The sequence below is a fragment of the Rattus rattus genome, chromosome 17, assembly GCF_011064425.1.
Source record: "Rattus rattus isolate New Zealand chromosome 17, Rrattus_CSIRO_v1, whole genome shotgun sequence".
Classification (NCBI taxonomy): Eukaryota; Metazoa; Chordata; class Mammalia; order Rodentia; family Muridae; genus Rattus; species Rattus rattus.
Window position 1 is genome coordinate 46644752 of NC_046170.1, and position 20433 is coordinate 46665184.

The following is a 20433-nucleotide window of genomic DNA, read 5'->3' on the forward strand; positions in this document are numbered from 1 at the left end:
TATAACAGGATGTAACACCAGTCTGCACCCAAGTGTGCATCAGCGATTGAATGAAGCTGCTGCTCTCTGTGGTTCTGGGCGGAGACGATAAAGCTCATGAGCTGAGTTTTGTCGGTAGAGGGAGAGGGAGGATCAAGAGAGAACTCGATGCAGGTGAATTGTTCTGCTGTGGTCAGGGGTGGCTGCTCACTGAGGAGTGAGGCAAGGGCACAGGAGAAGCCTAGGAAGGACTTGTAAGATAAGGAGGGATGGGGTGGTGTGGGTTGTGGCCATTAAAAGCTGAGCTCACCGACCCACCTAATCCTAGATTTTCTACATTTTCCATGACCCAGACAGGGTAGAAGAATGGTTAAAGCCACAGCCCTCAGTCTAGTCCAGTACTCTGCTCCACGGATGACTGGTAATAGATTCCATTTAGCAAAATGCCCGGCTGCATGGGGGAGCGAGTCCCAGGTTTTTCTCTCCCGGTCTCCTTAATTAAGACGGCCTTGTCTAGAGCGGTTAGGACAGGATGCTAAGTCAGCCGGTTACAGCATCTTGTTCTTGTGGTTCCTGCTCACTTACTCACTGGGAACCGGTTATAACATCTTTCTCAAGTGGTTCTCAAGTCATGTTGGTGGTGAAACCTTTGATTAAGCAGATTTTCAGGAGTAAGCCTTTATGGCGAGCAAGTGATAATTGCTCTTCTGACTGCACTCGACATGGACGGACACTCAGGAGCCATGGGTTTCCAGACAAGACACCAGAGACAGAATAAGGCTTATGTTCAAATTGAAACCTGTGACCTGGTGAATTTATTGGTCTTTTTACAGAACATGGGTGAAGCGTTACTTACAGGTGTGTAGGGGAATCCATAGGTGAAGGGTTACTTACAGATGTGTAGGGGACCCCAAATAACTGCATCCCCACAAAGTTCCACCCATCAGGAATGACAAAGAACAACTGGAGTGTAGTTTATTTTTATTTTTTGATCGAGGCGTGTCTAAGGTGGCAGTAGCAATTATTACTATAAGGATTGATCCCTCCCTCCCTTTTTTTCTCCCTTTTCCTTTCTCTCTGTGTTTACAAGCACTATAGTTAGATCTGTGTGCCAGAGGGTGCTGTCGGAAGGTCTCTTCAATGAACCCAGAGCTCACTAATTGGTTAGACTAGCCGGCAAACCCTAGGAATTCTCCTGTCTCAGCTTGCACAAGGCAGGGATTACAAGAGTGTATCACACCACCCTGCCTTTCACATGGCTGCTGGGGACCTGGGCTCAGGTTTTTCCGCTTGCACGGCAAACTCTCTCCAGCCCCTTCGATAGCCCTTGGTGCATGTTGGCCGTCCTCCAGAGGATCTGGAACCACTTAGCAGACTACCTCTGGGCGTGCTTGTGAGTGAGTTTCTACAGGGGGTTAACCAACGTGGGAAGACGAAAGACAAATGAAGAGGCACCATGTGATGACCTGGGAGTCCTGTACTGAGTAAAAGTGAGCAGAGGCACCACTTCCTCACACACTGCTGCCATCTTGCCTTCCCTGCCCAGTTGGACTGTACCCTCCAACTTTGAGCCATATTAAACCGTTCCTCCCTGGAGCTGCCTTTGTCAGGAGTCTGTCACAGCACCACACCAATAAAGAATGCAGTACTCTTAGGTGTGCTGGCGCTTTCCAGTTGTTCTCCTAAGAGGGGTGGGATTTCCTTTTCACCGTAGAAGGGCAGTTTGACCCCAGCAGCTAGTGTGAAACATTTTCTGAAGGCTGACCTCAGAAGGCAATGGCGTGTTTTACTAGTAGGTTTATTAATGTAGGTTCAGAGTGTTTAAAAATTCTTAATGTTGAGTTTATGCACTGGATTTGTGTTCTCTCTCTCTCTCCCTCTCTCTCTCTCTCTCTCTCTCCTCTCTCTCTCCTCCCCCTCTCTCCCTCCCTCTCGTGTGTGTGTGTGTGTGTGTGTGTGTGTGTGTGAAATTTTAGCACAGAGTTGCTTAGAAAATTACCTTTAATAAACACTGTCTGGCAGGTCGTTAGAGGATAGATGGTATTTATTATCCAGCTATACTCCGAGGTAGGATTTTGTGTATATGACTTTAGTTCTTACTGTTTCTATGACGTGGGTGGTATGAACCACAGTTTGATAGAAGCCTGGCGTCTTGCACAATCTCTCAGAGCCTGCATATGGAAGACGCAGGTTTGAGGGTCAAGAATATCTGGCGGTAGTTGCTGTCTGGAGGGAGGAGAAGGAACCGTCTGTGAGAGAGCATCCTCTTCTGGCTGGGGACAGTGGAAGGGAGAACCTAGAGTTTTGCTCTGTTGTGAGAATTCCCTGTCTGCCTCCAACCCCCGGAGGTTCTGCAATAGTCTACAGCAAGTTATTAGAGGTGTTCTAAACCACAGGCAATTACTTTTGGGTTGAAAATTGCAGCTCTTTATAAGATGGGAATAACATTTACCGACACCAAATTAATTATGACACTGTTTTCTATAGATATTTTTATATGGTGGGAAATAAACATGAAAAAAACTTGATACTTGCAAAGCAAATTTAGTCACAGAAACAATTCTGTGGTTTGATAAAATACTATAAGATTGTATGTTTTAGGCGTATGCGATAATATGTTTCAGGACTGTAACCTGCTCTTTAACAGAAGAGAAGCTTGAGGCCCTTTGTTTCCCTTCCTTCCTCTCTGCCTCCCTCCCCAGACCTGAGGTTCTGACCTGTAACTTGGAAGCTCTGTCCTGGTGATTTCTGCTCCCAGAATGAGTTGTCCAGGGTTTGAGCGCACACTCTGACATTGCGTAAACATGACTATAGGTGTGCTAAAAATTCTGTCTTCATGTTTGAAAAGAATAAATTAAAAACCCCAGACTAGAGATGTGGCTTACTTGGTTCAGTGTCGCCCACACACTCCGTAAATCCTTGACTTGAGTCCCAGTGCCACATAACTTGGGTGTGGTGGCATGTACCGTAATCCGGCACTAGAAGTTGGGGGTAGAAGTTCAGACCAGCCTGGAATAGATCCTGTTGGATTCGCTACTGTCGCCTCCTCCTCCTCTCCCCCTCCTCTCCCCTCCTGCATGCCTTCTTAAGGCTATTTCTTCTAGATCAAAGAGTCTCTTAGACGTTGTAAAGGAGACTATTATTTTTCATACTCCAGTTTTCATGTATAAAGAATGAGAATACAGACAGGATAGATGAAGGGGTCCTTACGTCGGAAACTTTGCAGGTTAGAAACTGTCACTCATCCACAGTCGATTAAGTCTTAAGCTGTATACGTAGGGAGCCTGTCCACTTACTGAATCCCCTCTGAGGGTAGCTGGCCACATCACCGCCTTGTTGCTGGCCGTTCCACAGCCCCATGTCTTTTGCACTAACAGTCGGTAGGTCCAGTGTGTGTGTGTTCATTCCTTAGCTTTCCCAGTGAGAGTTTCCCTTTTGTCCATCCTTTTTTGTTCGCTTGTTTGTTTATTTATTTATTGAGGAGGTGCTAGTGTTTGAACGAAGGACCTCAGTCACTCTAGGCAAAGCCTGTATCACTGAGCTACGTTCCCAGCCTCTGTTTTCTCATCTGTAAGATGGTCAGGTTGGCTGCTATGTTGTTACTGTTAATGTTCCGCGTCCAGTATAGAAACTGGGTGTCTGGGAAGGTCCAGATTCCTCCTCCTGCCCCATCTTGTTGCCTCTGTTGGTCAGGAGTGGGTGGGGCAGCGCTGTGTTCCATGTTGAGTGATAGGTGCTGTGCAAGAGAGAAATAAAGAGGCCACTGAAGAGCTGGCTCTCTAGCCAGAGACTCCTGAGTGTCTGCGTGTGCTCCATCCTCAGACCCACTGATGCTTCTCTGACTTTAGGGCACCAAAGCAGCCTGAGATGATGATCCGTGCCGTTTGCCTGTCCAAATTGCAGGCCACACATACACGCTGCCAAGGATAGCTATGAATGTAGCCCAATAACAAAATTATAAACTTACTTAGAGCATAATGAGATACTTTGTGTTCTATTTTTGTTACTAGATTGACACTTGTTGATATTGGCATGTCCCAACAAAAGGCTGGACATGTCAGGAAGAAATTTTCTCGGTGTCCACCTTACCAGATAGAGCACACAAACTATCTTTTATTTACAGTTTGGTGCTTTGCTTCTGTTGCAATTCATATGTTGCTCCCCTCCCCCATCATCTTGTTAACTTGGGCCCCACTCCAATTACTGTCTTGTGAACCTTGAAATTCTTTGTGGTGCCCATTGCAAAATAGGACGTCCAAGCCAAGAATCTTGTAGGTTGAAAGAAGAGCGTCAACGATAAGCTAGACACAAGGCTTGATCTTGATGATATTTATGGTCATAAAAACCTGGCATACAAACAACTGCAGGGGTGAGTGTGGTGGCACACCACATCTTTGATTCTAGCACTGGGAAGGCAGAGGCAAGTGGATCTCAATCAGTTCTACACAGAGAGTTGAGGCCAGCCAGCTCATGCCACAAATAAGCAACTAAACAAATGGATCAGACTCAAGGCTCAGAGGGTAAAAGCACTTGTCCTACAAACATTTCAGCCCTCTATCTAGACAGAGACATGGTATGGTACCTTGGCTGCACTCTATTGCTCCTGTGGGATGAGAGGTGGAGGCAGGAGAGTTTCCAGAAGCTCAATGGCTGGCTTGCATGGTCCATGCAGTGCTGACTAGCAAGGAGGAAGCAAGGACCAGGAACCAAGGTTATCCTGTATTCTCCACTCCTGTTTTGTGGCACATGCTCGTGACACATACACACACCATACACACACACACACACACACACACACACACACACACACACCACACACACACACACACCCTAGTGGGCAGAGAAAATGTCTTTAGGGTAAACAGATCCCCGTTTAATCCCACATGGAAAATAAATATCCCTGGATTAAATTAACTTTTTTTTTTTTTGTACTACTTTGAGACAGGAAACATGTTGTCTTGTTGTTTCTCTTAATGGTGACTGTGCTTTATTTGCATGTCATTTAAAAAATTAACTGAAATCATTGTATGGCTGTCCCCTAAAGTTTTGTGTGGATCACGGTGTCATTTGGCTGACCGTTACATCACGGTTGACATTTTTGTGACAATAGTTAGTATATGATATCTGCCCTATACATTCAGGATTGAAGCATTTCCACGACCAATTTGCTGAACCTTGGAGGTTTTCAGGTATTCCAACCCAGCTGTGAAAGTAGACCCTTTAACCAGCGTCCACCTCTGTGCTCCCTACCTTCCCCATGTGCTGCTTTCAGCTTCCAAAACCATCATGCTGATGTCTTCTGAAGGATGTGTCCTGGTAAATGTTTCAGCTTACGTGGTCCTGTAAGTCTTGCCCTAACACAGGAACCATTAGAGAACAAAGCGTGCTCGATGTCTTAACTATTAAATAGAGCCTTTCTAAGATACTGCTATTTCTAAGGGCCACTGGGCCCCAGAGGGGTGCAGGGGCGAGGTCCTCACTGACTACTTTTAGCAGCCACAGTTGTAGCCCGTCTGTCATCTGGGTTGGCCAGGCCTGGCTGTTTGCTGCTGGTCTCATGAGGCCAGTGTCTAGGGATCTCTTCAACAAGTAGAGACATGCTGTTACCTTGAGCAGGTTTGCAGGCAGCTTCTGAATGCATAGGAAGTCTGTCAGGGGTAGTATAGCTACTTATGGCAGGAAAGGGTGCAGTGGGAGAAGGTAGCTTGCTCCTAGCTGGGCAGAGCAGCTCATAGCAACTAGGGGAATGCCGGAGGCCTGTATGGCCTCTGTGTTTCCCTTTTTCTTCCTCCAGCCTTGGCATCGATTCGAGGTAGCTGACATACATGTTGACTCCTCACATTAACGAGAACCGTCACTTTAACTTCTGACGCCCATTGCCAGTTGGCGCAGAGCGTACAAATCTGTTGAAGCTTGTTAGGGTGCCTTTGTGGCTCTGAGAAAGTAGATTTCAGATTCTGGACAGACACTGCAGCTCTGCCCCTTTCTGTGTACATGATGGGGTCATTGCAAAGTAGGTGTTCCCAGATGCTTTCTGGTTGGTACAAAAATACAGTGGAAATTCAACGATGAGGTAATGATGACCAGTTTTCATCAAATATCTGCTGGTTCTAGAATAAATCCTCACTCTTCAGCGCACAGAGCTCATGCATGTGTTTGTGTTAATGTATGTATGTGTTTGTGTGCGTGTGCATGAGTGTGTGTTTGTGTGTGTGTGTTTGTGTGTGTGTGTGTGTGTTTGTGTTAATGTATGTATGTGTTTGTGTGCGTGTGCATGCGTGTGTGTTTGTGTTAATGTATGTATGTGTTGTGTGCGTGTGCGTGTTTGTGTGTGCGTTAATGTGTGTATGTGTTTGTGTGTGTGTGCATGTGTGCGTGTGTATGTTGCATTAATGTATGTATGTGTTTGTGTTTGTGTGTGTGTTTGTATGTGTGTTTGTGTTAATGTATGTATGTGTTTGTATGCGTGTGCATGTGTGTGTGTTTGTGTGCGTGTGTGTGTGAGAGTGTAGGCTGAAGTCAACAGCAATTGTCTTCCTCCATTTTTTTCTCCTAAGTGTTTGAAGCAGGGTCTCCCTGAACTTGATGTTTACCGACTGGTAAGTCTGGCCACGCAGTATATCTGAGGATCCTCCTGTCTCTACATCCCCAATTCCAGGGTCATAGGCATATGACACCATGCCCAACATGGGTGTTGGGCATTGGAACTCAGGATTTCATGCTTGTGAAGCAGGTACATTATCCAGTGAGTCATCTCCCCAGATGCTCACACACAACCTTGTAACTCAACCAGTTACATATTTTCTTTGTTGTTTACAAACAGTGTCATTATAATAAAAAGAAAAAAAAATCAGTGTGGGCATGGCTTCGTTCCTTTAGTTCACAAGGGGAACCGAGACACGGTGCTCAGGACCGTGTGACTCCAGGGCTTCACAGAGGAGCCTGCAGCAGGATTGTGTGACCCACAGTCTCTGTTGCTCCTGGGTCACTGTGTTCCTCCGATAGTTATAGACCACGGCAGACAGAGGGACCTGCTCAATGTCTTTCCTTCCTTTGTTTAAAAAAGGTTTTCAGATATAAATACTTTTTGAAGTGGCAAGTGATGTGCTTGCCTGCTTCCCTTCCTAGTGGTGACTGGAATAGAAAATCCTGCAGCACCACTGTGCCCTGTGCCTGCAGCATCCCTGTGCTCTGGGCAGCAGCATCCCTGTGCTCTGGGCAGCAGCATCCCTGTGTTCTGTGCAGCATCATCCCTGTGCTCTGGGCAGCATCCCTGTGCCCTGTGCAGCATCATCCCTGTGCCCTGTGCAGCATCCCTGTGCCCTGTGTAGCATCCCTGTGTCCTGCATAGCATCCCTGTGCCCTGTGCAGCATCCCTGTGCCCTGTGCAGCATCATCCCTGTGCTCTGGGCAGCATCCCTGTGCCGTGTGCAGCATCCCTGTGCTCTGTGCAGCATCATCCCTGTGCCCTGTGCAGCATCCCTGTGCCCTGTGCAGCATCATCCCTGTGCTCTGGGCAGCATCCCTGTGCTGTGTGCAGCATCCCTGTGCTCTGTGCAGCATCCCTGTGCTCTGTGCAGCATCATCCCTGTGCTCTGGGCAGCATCCCCGTGCCCTGTGCAGCATCCCCGTGCTCTGTGCAGCATCATCCCTGTGCTCTGTGCAGCATCATCCCTGCATCCTGTGTAGCATCCCTGTGCTCTGTGTAGCATCCCTGTGCTCTGTGCAGCATCATCCCTGTGTTCTCTGCAGCATCCCTGTGCTCTGTGCCTGCAGCATCCCTGCATCCTGTGCTATATGTAACAACCTTTGACTTTATGCTATAGTTTGATTGCCAGGTTTTAATAAAGAGGGAAGCTGAAATGACGTGAGGATCTTGAGCTGTTCATGAGATGGAGACTATGGATGTGTGTGTGTGTGTGTGTGTGTGTGTGTGTGTGTGTGTGTGTGTGATATTGCCCAAAGACCCGGGAGTTGGGAGATGGTGTGGTGTGGCAGAAATCTAATTAATCACTGTAGGTGTCTCTGAAGCAGCAAAATGGGATGGTCACTTGTATTTTCACTCTTCCAGTTTTCTGGATGGAACTGTGGAGACAGCAGAAGTCAAAATACTTCGAAAAGTAAAAGGATAATTGTTGTACCACGTGGCATGATGGGAATAATGTGTTGTGCTGATAAATACCAACACTGAGTCCACAAGTTAGGAAGTTGGCCTAGTGTTATATTACTGGGCTGTATGCTTTAAAGGTTAGCTTTTCTTTTTGTTATTGTTATTGTGCTTTTAGGGGCTATATGTGTCCCGTGAGTTTGTAAAAGCCAGAACATATCTACTGATGTGTTTTAGCAATCTTCAGGTAATTTCTTTGAGCTGTTGTGATATCTGATAGCACATGAGATTTCATCCTGATGTGTGATATACCTGTTGAATATGAGCACAACACAAGGCAGAACAGAGCCCTGAACTCTTGCGAATGTACGTGTGCCTGGTGTGCATTAAAGCCGCCAGGTTCTCCTGCCCCAGGGAAAGGATTCCATAGGGCGCACCGGGTGCCACGAGAAAGGTCCTGTGCCGACTGGGTGTCCTGCTATAGATGGTTCTGTTTCTTACAGATGGCTTTTCTCAACTGAGAAGGGGAATCACTCCTGCATGGATCTGGGGGTGCACTGGGAACTGTTCAGAACTCTTAGAATGTTTGGAGTGTTTAAAACCCAGCCAGACAGGAATAGCTGTTCTCTTCCTTACTCACTAAAGAGATTCTTTTAAAATCAAAATGTCAGTCCCATGCAACCACAGCTGTGGGCTTTTTCCAGGAGTGGGAATTTAATTCTGAATTTGACGTTTTATTTCGTTTGTGAAGTGTGGTATTAATTCTCTAGTTTATTGGTGTGCTTATCTGCAAATAGACTAGTCCACTGAGACATAATCTTTTAATGTGCAAACATTCCCCCTCCCCACCCCGCCCCTTGTGGTGGTGGATGTAGCTAAGTGGAAGGAAGTGTACTTTGAGCAGGCATGAGGCCACATTTCTAGCAATGCCAAAACCGGCGATGAACAGCCATGATCACAGCATTGGAGAGGCTGCAGGCAGGAGGGACAGAAGCACACGATCACCTTCTACCAATTAGAAGTCAAGTCCCAACTGGAGAAACATGAGGCCCTTTTTGCTCCTGTAAATAAATGTTTTACATCTTTACTAAATGCTGATTAAAGCTATTGGCGTAATTTGTCTGCTCATGGCATGGTGGTGTAGTGATATTTGCGTATGAAGCTGTGTTTCACACTTACATATTTTTGGAGCACTTTTTGCTCAATGTGGTCAATTAATGGACTTAATGGATTTTTTTTTTTTTTTTTTTTTTTTTTTGCTAAATACAAGTCTCCAAATGAAAAAGACGGGTGTCAGCTTTATTCCTGTACTGAATGAAACTTCATTTGCAGGACTGTTTTACTAGAGGGGAGGGACATCATTTGTTGCTCCTCAGACATGCGAAGGCTGGTCAGAGAAATCTCCTGAGTAGAGTGACAGGAGCATGCAGGAGGCCTTGGCGGGAGGATAACTTGACTTGTGCATCTTCTCACAGCGAAGTCAGTGACGGATCACAGATGTTGTTTTGCCAGTCGCTGTGCGATGGAGGCCGTTGCTACTGCTTGGAAGGCTGGTAACTTCGGAATGCTCAGGATAAACATGTTTCCTGAGGTTTCAGATCCACTGATGGATTCCTTTTTCCTTTAAATGTTTGGCTCTGGGAGAGCATCCCTGTGTCCTCGGATACTCGTGTTTCATCTGGGAACTTGTTTAGTTGGCCATCTTAGCTATCAACTCCCAGTCACCACGGGGGCTAGGAGAAACCTGAAATAGCAGGCACTGGGAAGGCTCTAGCAGAGTTTTCTAGTCCTTCCCTCCTCATCAGAGAGGCACAGGTGGGCATGGCTGTCTGTCTGTGTTTTCTCTTTTCCTGCCATCCCTTGGCACAACCCTACTCTCTGCTCCCCTGGAAGCTTCTGTGTTCCTGGGCTCAGTGAGCTGTGTGAGAGGACTGAGACCTGTAGTCCCTCATCGCCCCCAATTCCTTCCTAATGCTCTGAAAGAAGAGAATGATCTCCACACAACTAACTGTGCTTCAAGAATTACTTCATATTCTAGGTACAGAGACCTTGCTAGGTATACAGTGTTCTGTAACATTTGTGAGGAGAACAATTGGGTGGACATTAGTCCCTGCTCTTCCTATGTGAGATCGCTTCAGAAAAATGCCAAGATCACCACCACTTCCCTCCCCATTGCTGCCAACACCCTCTTTCTCTTCCTTCTCCTCATTCTTTTCCCCTCCCCTCTATGGTGACAGCAATAAATAGTTGTGTTTCTTCAGGAGTTAAAATTGGAGCTAAAGTAAAGCAATGTTGAGATACATATGCAAACTCCTCCAGGAGGAGGAAGAGGAGAAGGAGGAAGAGGAGGAGGAGGAAGAGGAGGAAGAAGAGGAGGAGGAGGAAGAGGAGGAGGAGAAGGAAGAGCAAGAGAAGGAAGAGGAAGAGGAGAAGGAAGAGGAAATGAGAAGAGATGAGGAAAAGGAGGAACGAGGAAGAGGAGAAGGAAGAGGAAATGAGAAGAGATGAGGAAAAGGAGGGAGGAAGAGGAGAAGGAAGAGGAGGAGGAGAAGAGATGAGGAAGAGGAGGAAGGAAGAGGAAGAGGAGAAGGAAGAGGAGGAGGAAGAGGAAGAGGAGGAGAAAGAGGAGAAGGAAGAGGAGGAAGAGGAAGAGGAAGAGGAGGAAGAGCTTGCTTATTTGTGTCTAGGAGGCTGAATGATTAGAATTTTCTGGTTGTGGAGAGTTTTAAGGTGTTGCCTGTCTAAGAGCCAAATTATCTCCAGCTATCTTTATTTCCTTTAACAGCCATTCCACGAGTGTACCTATATCTGACCTAATGTCCTTTAAACTATGAGATAAAACCTGTGAAAGGTAATCTTAGCATTCTTCTAGTTCCTATCAACACCAAAGCTACAGAGGCCCCTGGGTAATACCTGAGACCGATAGCAATTCCTTCATTTTGCTGTTGTCCCAACAACATGGTTTGTTTAAAAAAGAAAATATGCTCTTTGAGGGTAACTAATAAAACTTGCCTCCAGTGGTGATATTTGGGGCAACATGAGCCCACGTTCCTAGCCATGATCACTCCAGTTGGCTCAGAGTAGGCATCTGCCTTCCTTGAGCTGTGAGCTACTTGTTATACAGTTTTATGAGTTGGTTAAGGATTACACAGATACAGAGGAGAGAATGTTTGTGCTCATTCCAGTGCACTGAGACTCACAGCCTTTAGGTTTGGCTCAGAGCTTTGTGCTCCCTGTCTCCTCTTCCTGATTCTGCTCGGCGCATCATGAACTGTGGCTGGCCAACTCCTTGAGGCTCTGCGAGCTCCTCTGTTGTGGTCCTTGTGCTCCTGGCTCCTAAACGTGTATTGTGCTGCTTTGCTGTCTGCCTCAGACTATCCGATGGCTGTGACAGAAATACTGAGAGTAGATATTACTCATAAACACCAGGCCTTTTCTTTTCTCACCTCTGAAGGCTGGAAGAGTTAAGCCCCAGGCTCCAGGTCTGTGGAGGGTGTGTCTCTGTTTCCAAGACACTTCCTGCTGTCTCCACAGGCAGACTGAAGAGGACCAGCGAGTTTAGCTTGTTCCCTTTGGCCTCTTTACAAGGCACTCACCTACTCCAAAAAGACCCTCCTTTGAGAGCTGTTTACTTCAGTGGCGTAGCCCCTGGTAAGGTATTCACGCTCCTGTAAGCAGTGCTAGTAAACTGTACCTCCAGGGAGAGGCATTAAAGTGGAGCAGGGATAGTTGGGAGAGGGAATGGCATCAATGGAAGAGTGCAAGAACAGGAGGGGGCAAGAGAGGGTGGGAAGTGATCCAAGCGCGTTATATACGGGTGTGAAAATGTCATTACGAAGTCTGTCTTAGCGGGCATGACCAAGACAACTTATAGGAGGAAGGGTTTATTTTGGGCTTACACTTCCAGGGTTAGAATCCATGTTGGCAGAGCAGATGTGGCAGGCAGGTGGCAGGCAGGTGGCAGTCAGGTGGCAGTCAGGTGGCTTGCAGGTGGCTTGCAGGTGGCAGGCAGGTGGCAGGCAGGTGGCAGGCAGGTGGCAGGCAGGTGGTAGGTGGCTGGATCAGCAGCTGTGAGTTCACATCTTTAACCATAAATGGGAAGCAGAGAGAACTGACTGGGATTGGCTCAAATCGACCCAAAGCCCCACTCCCAATGACTTCCTTCAGCAAGGCCACATTTCTTAATCTTTTCCAAACTGTATCCCCAAATGGGGACCGAGTATTCACACGCCCGAGACTTAAGGGTCATCTTATTCATACCAACTCTAAACCTATTATTATGAATACTTAATATATGCTAATAAAAAGATGAAGAAAGAAAGGTGGTGGTGGGAAATGCTCGTTCTCTTTTAATATCGTTGCTTTGGGGAGTTACATTTCGAGCAGAATCTTAGACGGTGCCCAGACATTCAAACCGTAGCCTTATGGTCATACTTGCTGGAGGAATGGTGTGTTGCTTTGTGGCCATGTGTGAAAGGATATCAGTCCCCAGCCCGTGGAGGGGCAGACCTTGAAGGCAGAATTGCCCGAGTGCCTGGGAAAACTTTTAGCTTTGGGCTGTTGTTAGCTTAGACCTAGGCAAGTCTGCTTGCCTGACCACATAATCAACTTTGGCGTCTGTTGAAAAGCAAAAGACAGTTCATGTTTGAGGAGCCTTTGACTCTGTGGACTTATAGCTCAACCACATAAACAAACACTCCGTGGAAGGAATTCCTGGCACCGCGTCTGATGCTTCTTGCCCTTTCTCGGCTCTCTTTGTGTTCCCCTCTCTTCAGCCTTCGTGCTTCTGCGATTAGATCTTGACATTCTAGCCAGGGTTTGGAACATACACACGAGAGAATCAGGGAAACGCGAGATCTGCCGCTGTCAAACTTTTCAGATGACTGAAGCAACTCATTTCCAAAAATTTAAAATAACTCTTTGATTTCCTGCCACGTGTCAGTTTTCTGTTAAAAAAATAAATAAATAAACCCCCAAATCCTTGATTCGCAGAAGTATTTTCCAAGGCAATCTGTCTTGTTTGTATTGAGGCTTGCTCTATTAGTGAAGAGTGGATTTGCTTCTAGGCTGAGTTGAACCAAATCCATCGTACAAGTGTTTGGGGCTTGGGAAAGGTGGCGCTACCCTTTAAAGACCTCATTTCTCCGTTCATTCACCTTCCTACACCTGGAACATTTCCAGAGTGTGAGCTCTTAGTTCAGTGGGTAGAAGGCCCTGGTTGCTTACCTCACACACTAGATCACAGACAGCTTGTCTGTTTTGTAGATTAATTTTCATTTACGTTTTGCAGTCATGGTGACATTTGCTGTTCCGGGTCCCGTCTTTATTTATGTACTAATTAGAAGCAGACACTTCACTCTGATCATTTCTTCACCTTGTGAGTGAAGAAGCATTCCCACCCTATGGTCTATGATTCAGTCTATCAATTTCCCTGTGCACAGCCTGAAGGGGAGAAACCATGCTGTGCAGGGCTCCTGAGTTCGTATCGAGCAAGCCGGAGTGGGAGGCAGTCTTGGTAGAACTTAGAGATTGGGGAGGCCACTGGTTTCTCTAAGGATGTGACCAGCCTGTTTGAGCACTTTGATGGGACAGTAGGGGACTGGTTAACCTTGGGTGGTGCTTACTTTTAGGGGAGCTACTGCCTTTTACTGATCAGGAAGATATTGTCTTGTTCTGGGGCCTTGCCAGCAGGGCTCTAGTGCAGAGGTTAAGCTCTTGAGATGTTCCTGATTCCCCCAAGTACGTAGGCAACATACAAAACTGAGCCTTGATATCAGGCTTTATACCACAGGTTTGAATTAAAACATTTAACACTAGAAGATGGTCCTTATCTTTTAGAAGGTAGGGGATTGCTCAAGACACTAACACATCCACGGATATTTGCAACTTCAAATTATGTAGGCGTGATGGGGATATCTGATTCATCGAGAGCCAAGCAGAGTCCATCTGGGCTTTGGAAATGCCTCCCCCTGGGGCAGAGGGGCAAAGGACACACTGCTAGTTGTGGGCTGATAGGAGGTTTGGGGGGTGGGATGGCATTTGGAGGCAGCTGCCTGTTGAATCCTCTTTGGGTCTTCCCACAGAGGATGCATCCTTCCTTGTGAGGACTGCTCAGAAGTTTAACTGAGATGTTAAAACCATGAGATCCCAACCCTGGTTATGATTTAAAAAAAAAAAAAAAAAAGCCTGAACAAACCCCACAGTGTTTAAATATTGACTTCCAGTTAACGCTGTGCACATGGACGGTCTGATGGGCAAAGTGCAAATCTCCCATAATTTTCCTTGTTCGTTGGACTAATGGTGGAAAGAGGGTTCGATGGATAAATTTGAGATAAAGCAGTTATAACAGGGCTCAGAATACAGGGTGTAAATAAACGTTAGGTGGCTGCCTATTCCCCACAGAGTGCTTTGACTTCCTTTGTGAGGGAATTTGTTTTCTGATACCAGAAGGATTTTGAGCGCCCAGGATGCTTCTCACCAGTGAGTGAAGTTGATAGTCAGGAGAGCTGAGGGCAGACGGGTGCAGCTTGTGTCAGGACAGTGAAAGCCAAGCCCGTGTTCCCTCTGTCTTTGTGTGGGGCGCAGATTTTCGGTGTGGAAAATGTAGTTTGTGGTTCAGAAAACATTGGCTTTACATTCGTTTTTCTTGTAAGGGATGTCAGTAGTGTCAGGGGCCCTGGAGGGATGATGGGGACTGTCAGCCCCACTGGTTGTCTAAAACAAACAAAAAATGAATCAAAAGAAGAAAAAGCCATAGTAAGGGCACAGCATTCAACCTACTTAGCAGCGAATTTATATTTGCATGTTTGATTTGGTAGATTTTTAGCATATGGAATAGACCATACCTTCAACAAAACCTTTCTTTTGGGGGGAGGTTCTTGTTTCCAATCATAAGCAAAAGAAAGGCAAATATTTCATGCATGGTGAAAAAAAATGTACTCAGTTTTCACTGTCCGGTGTTTTTATTTCTGTATTTTACCACTTATTTTTATTGTATGTGTATAGGTGTTTTGCCTGAACGCATGCGTTTGTGTACCATAGTGCAGTACCTGTGGAAGCCAGAAAAGGGGTCCAGATCCTCTGGCTGTGGAGTTATAGCTGTGAGCTATCGTGTGTGTAGGGACCTGGACCCAGGTCCTCTGCAAGAGCAGTCAGTCAGTACTCTTAATCACTGAGCTATTTCTCCAGCCTGTTCATATATACATATGTATGTATGTATGTATGTATGTATGTATATATGTATCTATATACATATATATATTTTAAATTGGATATTTTTACTTACATTTCAAGTGTTATCCCCCTTTTCCCGACCCAACCACCCACCTCTTCCCACCTCCCTGCCCTGACACATTCCCCTACACTAGGGGCTGGGGGGGTCCAGCCTTGGCAGGACCAAGGGCTTCTCCTCCCTCTGGTGCCCAACAAGGCCATCCTCTGCTACATAGGCAGCTGGAGCCTCACGTATTTTTTTAAAGGAGGAAAAGGGAAAGGTTTCTTTGGAAGAGAAGGTGGAGGTAGCTGTAACCTACACATCTACTCCAAGCCCCCAGAGGATGCCTAAGACCAGACAGTCCCCAGCACCCTGCGCACAGTAGGTCCATTGTGACCGCCGGTGCGCACAGTAGGCCCATCGTGGCTGTCAGCTCTACACTGCACGTTCAGCTAGTCACAGGTAGAAAGCAATTGAGAGACATTGCTTTATATTAAACGTCAGTATTTCCCAAACAACACAGTGTCTACTGAGCATTGGTTTATGTAAGGAACAGTAAGTAATTTAGAGGTAATTTACAACATATGGGGTGGCTGGTAGGTTTCAGGCAGACATTTTCATTTTGTGGAAGAGCTTAGAACACCTGCAGATTTTGTTACCTAGGATCCCGGAAATTCAGTATCTATTCTAGGGGATACTGAAGGATACTTTTACTCTCTTAAATACCTACAATCATATTTAGTTTATAATTTAGGCACAGTATGAGATTAACAGCAATAAGTAAAAACAAGATTGGGCTGGAGAGATGGCTCAGTGGTTAAGAGCACTGAATGCTCTTCCAGAGTCCTGAGTTCAATTCCCAGCAACCACATGGTGGTTCATGACCATCTGTAATGGGATCAGATGCCCTCTTCTGGTGTGTCTGAAGACAGCGACTGTGTACTTAGATAATAAATAAATAAAATAATAAAAAAAACCATGGTCAATTATTATAGCAGTGTTTTACAAATATAGTCTTTTAATGTCTTGAAAGACATGTGCTTGTAAATGTACCAAGCTGTGTATAATATATACATAGGCAGAGAACAAACCTGGGGGTGGGGGATGGGCTCTATCTCCCGACAATTCTACAACAATTCTTTTAATAACAATGTTAATATTTTCTATCATTTCATTGACAATCCCACGGCACCTCCACAGCTATGCTGTGCTGTGGTTTTCCTAAAGACACAAGAAGCTTGGCCCGGGACTTGAGTGTGCCATGTGTCATTGATGTTGCACTGAGAGAGTTGCTCACATTTGTGTGCACTAACTGGGCTCCCATCAGCTGTGTCAGGCAAATAGAAATGATGCTGTTTTGTTTCCCAACCTTTCAGAGCTTTCACTATTTCTTCTCACGTTCACCTCCATTTTCACAGAGTTTTCCATTTGTCTTTTTTTTTACTTTAGATTGTATTTTTTTCTCTCTTCTTAAAAAAAATTATTTTGCTTTGTTTTTATTAATTATGTGTCCTCCCAAGTGCTGTGATTATCGACATACAACACTATGTCTGGTTCCCTTCCTTTCTTTCTTCTAAATGTATTATTTTTCTCTTAGAAATAGAGATTTAGAAGACTCCTTATAGAAGTTTTCACTGACAGATAGAAGTCTATTTGCTATTAAATCCTAGACAGCTGGTAGGAAGGGAGATGTTATTCATACACCTCTCCCGCTCGCAATTCAATCTTAAAATGGAAGAACCTTTTGAAAAGTGACAGCATTGAACTTTTAGAGCTGATGGTTGCCATGGTGATCCTGGGATCCTGGGCAGGTTCAGTTCCAGGGTGGATTCTGGGAATGGGTGGGCAGTCATTCTGCACTTGATCCGGAGTGGTATTTTTGAACTTTTGTTTAAAGTCCATGGCAGACAGGCCAGAGTTTTTGGTTGATCACGGAGCTTCTTGTCTGTCAGCTGACAGAGGTGTGGCCAGTGTCTTTGTGTTCTGTGGACACCTGATGTTAACTTGTCAGGCTCTGGTTCAGAACCCCTCACTGCAGTCTCTTCTGTTACTTGTATTTGGTAAGAAAGAGGGAGAGATCCAAGGAGTGTGTGGGAGGCTGGTGCCCTATGAACTGGAGTTCCCACTGTGCCTGGTGCTGACAGCGCAGGTGGTGGCACCAAGTTCTCTCCTGGCCCGCTGCCTCCGACTTGTGGCCTTCAGCTCTTCCTCTGAGTGTGGGCACTGGCAGCAGCTGCAGGCTTGTCAGAGCTGGTTATCCAGTTATCGGAGTCTCAGAGGAAGATGTGGATTTTATGTGCGTTAAAAAACAAAAAACAGAACCCAGGTAGCCAAGAGAGCTTTCAAAAGGTGAAGGAGTGGCACAGGCTGGCTCTGCCTTGAGCCCTCCACTGTGGCTGCTCTTTCTGAGCTTAAGTAAGAAGGCTGAGGCAGATGTTGTAGGCTTCACCACACCACTGTTAAGGCTCTTGGTGGCTGTCCTGCCATATGTCCTTTTCTTGGGGCACTGGCTGGTTTTGTGTGTCAACTTGACACAAGCTGGAGTTATCACAGAGAAAGGAGCGTCCCTTGAGGAAATGCCTCCATGAGATCCAGCTGTAAGGCATTTTCTCAATGAGTGATCAAGGGTGTGGGGGGGTGCCCAGCCCATTGTGGGTGATGCCATCCCTGGACTGGTGGTCCTGGGTTCTATAAGAGAGCAAGCTGAGCAAGCCAGGGGAAGCAAGCCAGTAAGTAACATCCCTCCATGGCCTCTGCATCAGCTCTTGCTCCTGCTTCCTGACCTGCTTGAGTTCCTGTCCTGACTTCCTTTGGTTGATGAACAGCCATGTGGAAGTGTAAGCTGAATGAATAAACCCTTTCCTCCCCAACTTGCTTCTGGGTCATGATGTTTGTGCAGGAACAGAAACCCTGACTAAGACACTTGAATCGCATGTTTCAGCAGCAGTCAGTCGTGAGAAGTGTCTTCTCTCATGTCCAGACCTCGAGACGGGAAATGCCTTACATTTCCCAAGGAAAGGTTCATTGCTGCGATTCACTTCACGAACAGCGTTGGCCACCCAACGTTCTTTCTCCTCTCATGTTTGTCACTTACGAATTCTGAGACTGTAGACCCCCCAGGATCCTGTTTGTGGTCCTGGTCTCTTCGGAGCCAGTAAACTCATCCCTTGTCTTCCTTTCTTGTCGATATTTGCCACGTCACGGCTCTATTTGCTTTTCCTCTGGTTTCAGTAAAGAATGAAGATTTAGGCAGACGGCGCGTGGTGTGCTGAGAGCCCTGGGAGGAGGCTGTAGGTCTTGTCACCCAGATGGTTCACTTGTCTTTGAGCTTCGGCTGGTGCAGTGTGAGGTACCTGCCCAATTCTGAGCAGAGGCTTTGCAGCTCAGTGATTTTAGTGACAGGTTAATGTTTTATATCCTTTCGGAGCCCAGTGATGGCTAGCTTTACGTCATCCTGACACAAGCTAGAGTCATCTGCAGAGGGAGCCTCAGTAGAGAAAACGCCCCTATGAGATTGGCCCATGGGGAAGCCTGTAGCGCATTTTCTCAATTAGCGATTGTTGTGAGAGGACCCAGCCCATTGTGGTAGGTGGTCCTGGGGTGTATAAGAAAGAAGTTAAAACAAGTCAATAAGGAGCAGGCCAGTAAGTAGCATTCTCTGAGACTTCCTCTCTGTTTCCTTTCTTGAGTGCCTGCCCTGACTTATCTGGATGATGGGCTACAACCTATAAAATGGAATAAGCCCTTTCTTCCCCAAGTTGCCTTAGGTAATGGTGTATTATCCCAGTAGTAGAAACCCTTAGATAGTCCCCGAATATGTAAGATCCTTAGTTGACCTTGTAGCTGTGGGTTTTCATGCTGCTTCCTAGAGGTCGTGGAACAAATACACACACACACACACACACACACACACACACACACACACACACGCTGTGTATCTGCTTCGCCCTGCCTTAGCCACTGCTAGAGCAGGAAGTCCATCTGTGGTCCCTGTGGACCTAGCGTCAAAGATGGGCACTAAGGACTGTGATCAAACTTTTGCACAAGAACAGCTCTCCAGGGGTTGGGGATTTAGCTCAGTGGTAGAGCGCTTGCCTAGGAAGCGCAAGGCCCTGGGTTTGGTCCCCAGCTCCAAAAAAAGAACAGCTCTCCACATGAGGCTTGGTTGAAGTTTACGGGGGAACTGAGGGTCTTAACGCCAACATATGCTGTGGAATTTTAATATACTGGAGGTTTTTTTCTTTTAATTGAAATTCAAACCTGCTTAATTGGAGAGGTCATAAGAGATGATTGGGCGTGATTTTGGAGTTTGACTTTCATCTGAATTAAAATGACCGTGACAAAATTAGAGTAACGAAACACCTCAGAGTACGGTGAGACAGTTGGGCAGGTAGAGATGGTTGCTGCTTGACTGTATGTAATTGTTCCTGTCCCCCAGGTAAAGGTGGAGGGAGAGGACTGACCCCACCGACTTGTTTTTGCCTCCACAGGAGCAGCACGACACACAGACACAACCCCCTTCATATACACATACATGATGATGACGACGATGACAATAATAAGATTAAATAAATGATTTTAAAAACGAGCTCAGAGCATAGTGTTCCCCAGCTGATTGTAGCCGTGATCCAGTGCCATGCACACATCTGGGGAGAGGCCAGTTTCTTCCTTGTGGGAACAACCTGTGGGAATTTGTAGTGACAGGATCCTTGAGTGTGGGGAACTTAGTTATGTCATTTATGCTAATAGAGGTGTTTAACCAGGTCCACTTCCCTGGCCCCTTGGTTTGCTTTTGGCAGCTGGCTGCCTCTCTTTAATGGAGACATATTAAAACAAGCATGTCTTTAAAACTCAAATCCGAATTTATTAAAAATGAAGTGAACAAAAGGGATTTCTTGGCAGTAATAGAAATAGTTGTGGCTTTGTGTGTGTGTGTGTTGGCTCTCGAACCCTCACGGCAGGCAGTCCATCTGTCTGCATCTGAAAGACCAGAGGTTTTCCCGCATGGTCAGGCTTTGCCTTCCTTAAAATTCAGGTTCTCTGTCCTGACCCCGGAGGCCACCGAACGAAGGGTCCCGTGTTTTGCAGATTCGAAGCTGTGCGATATACAGTGTACAGTCGGCAGTTCCCGTCC

The 20433-nt window shown here is 46.3% G+C and overlaps 1 protein-coding gene across 1 annotated transcript in view; it reads left to right on the plus strand.

The window, feature by feature from the left end:
• The window catches only part of Pard3 (par-3 family cell polarity regulator), a 546246-nt gene that overhangs the window by 51593 nt on the left and 474220 nt on the right, over positions 1-20433 (plus strand).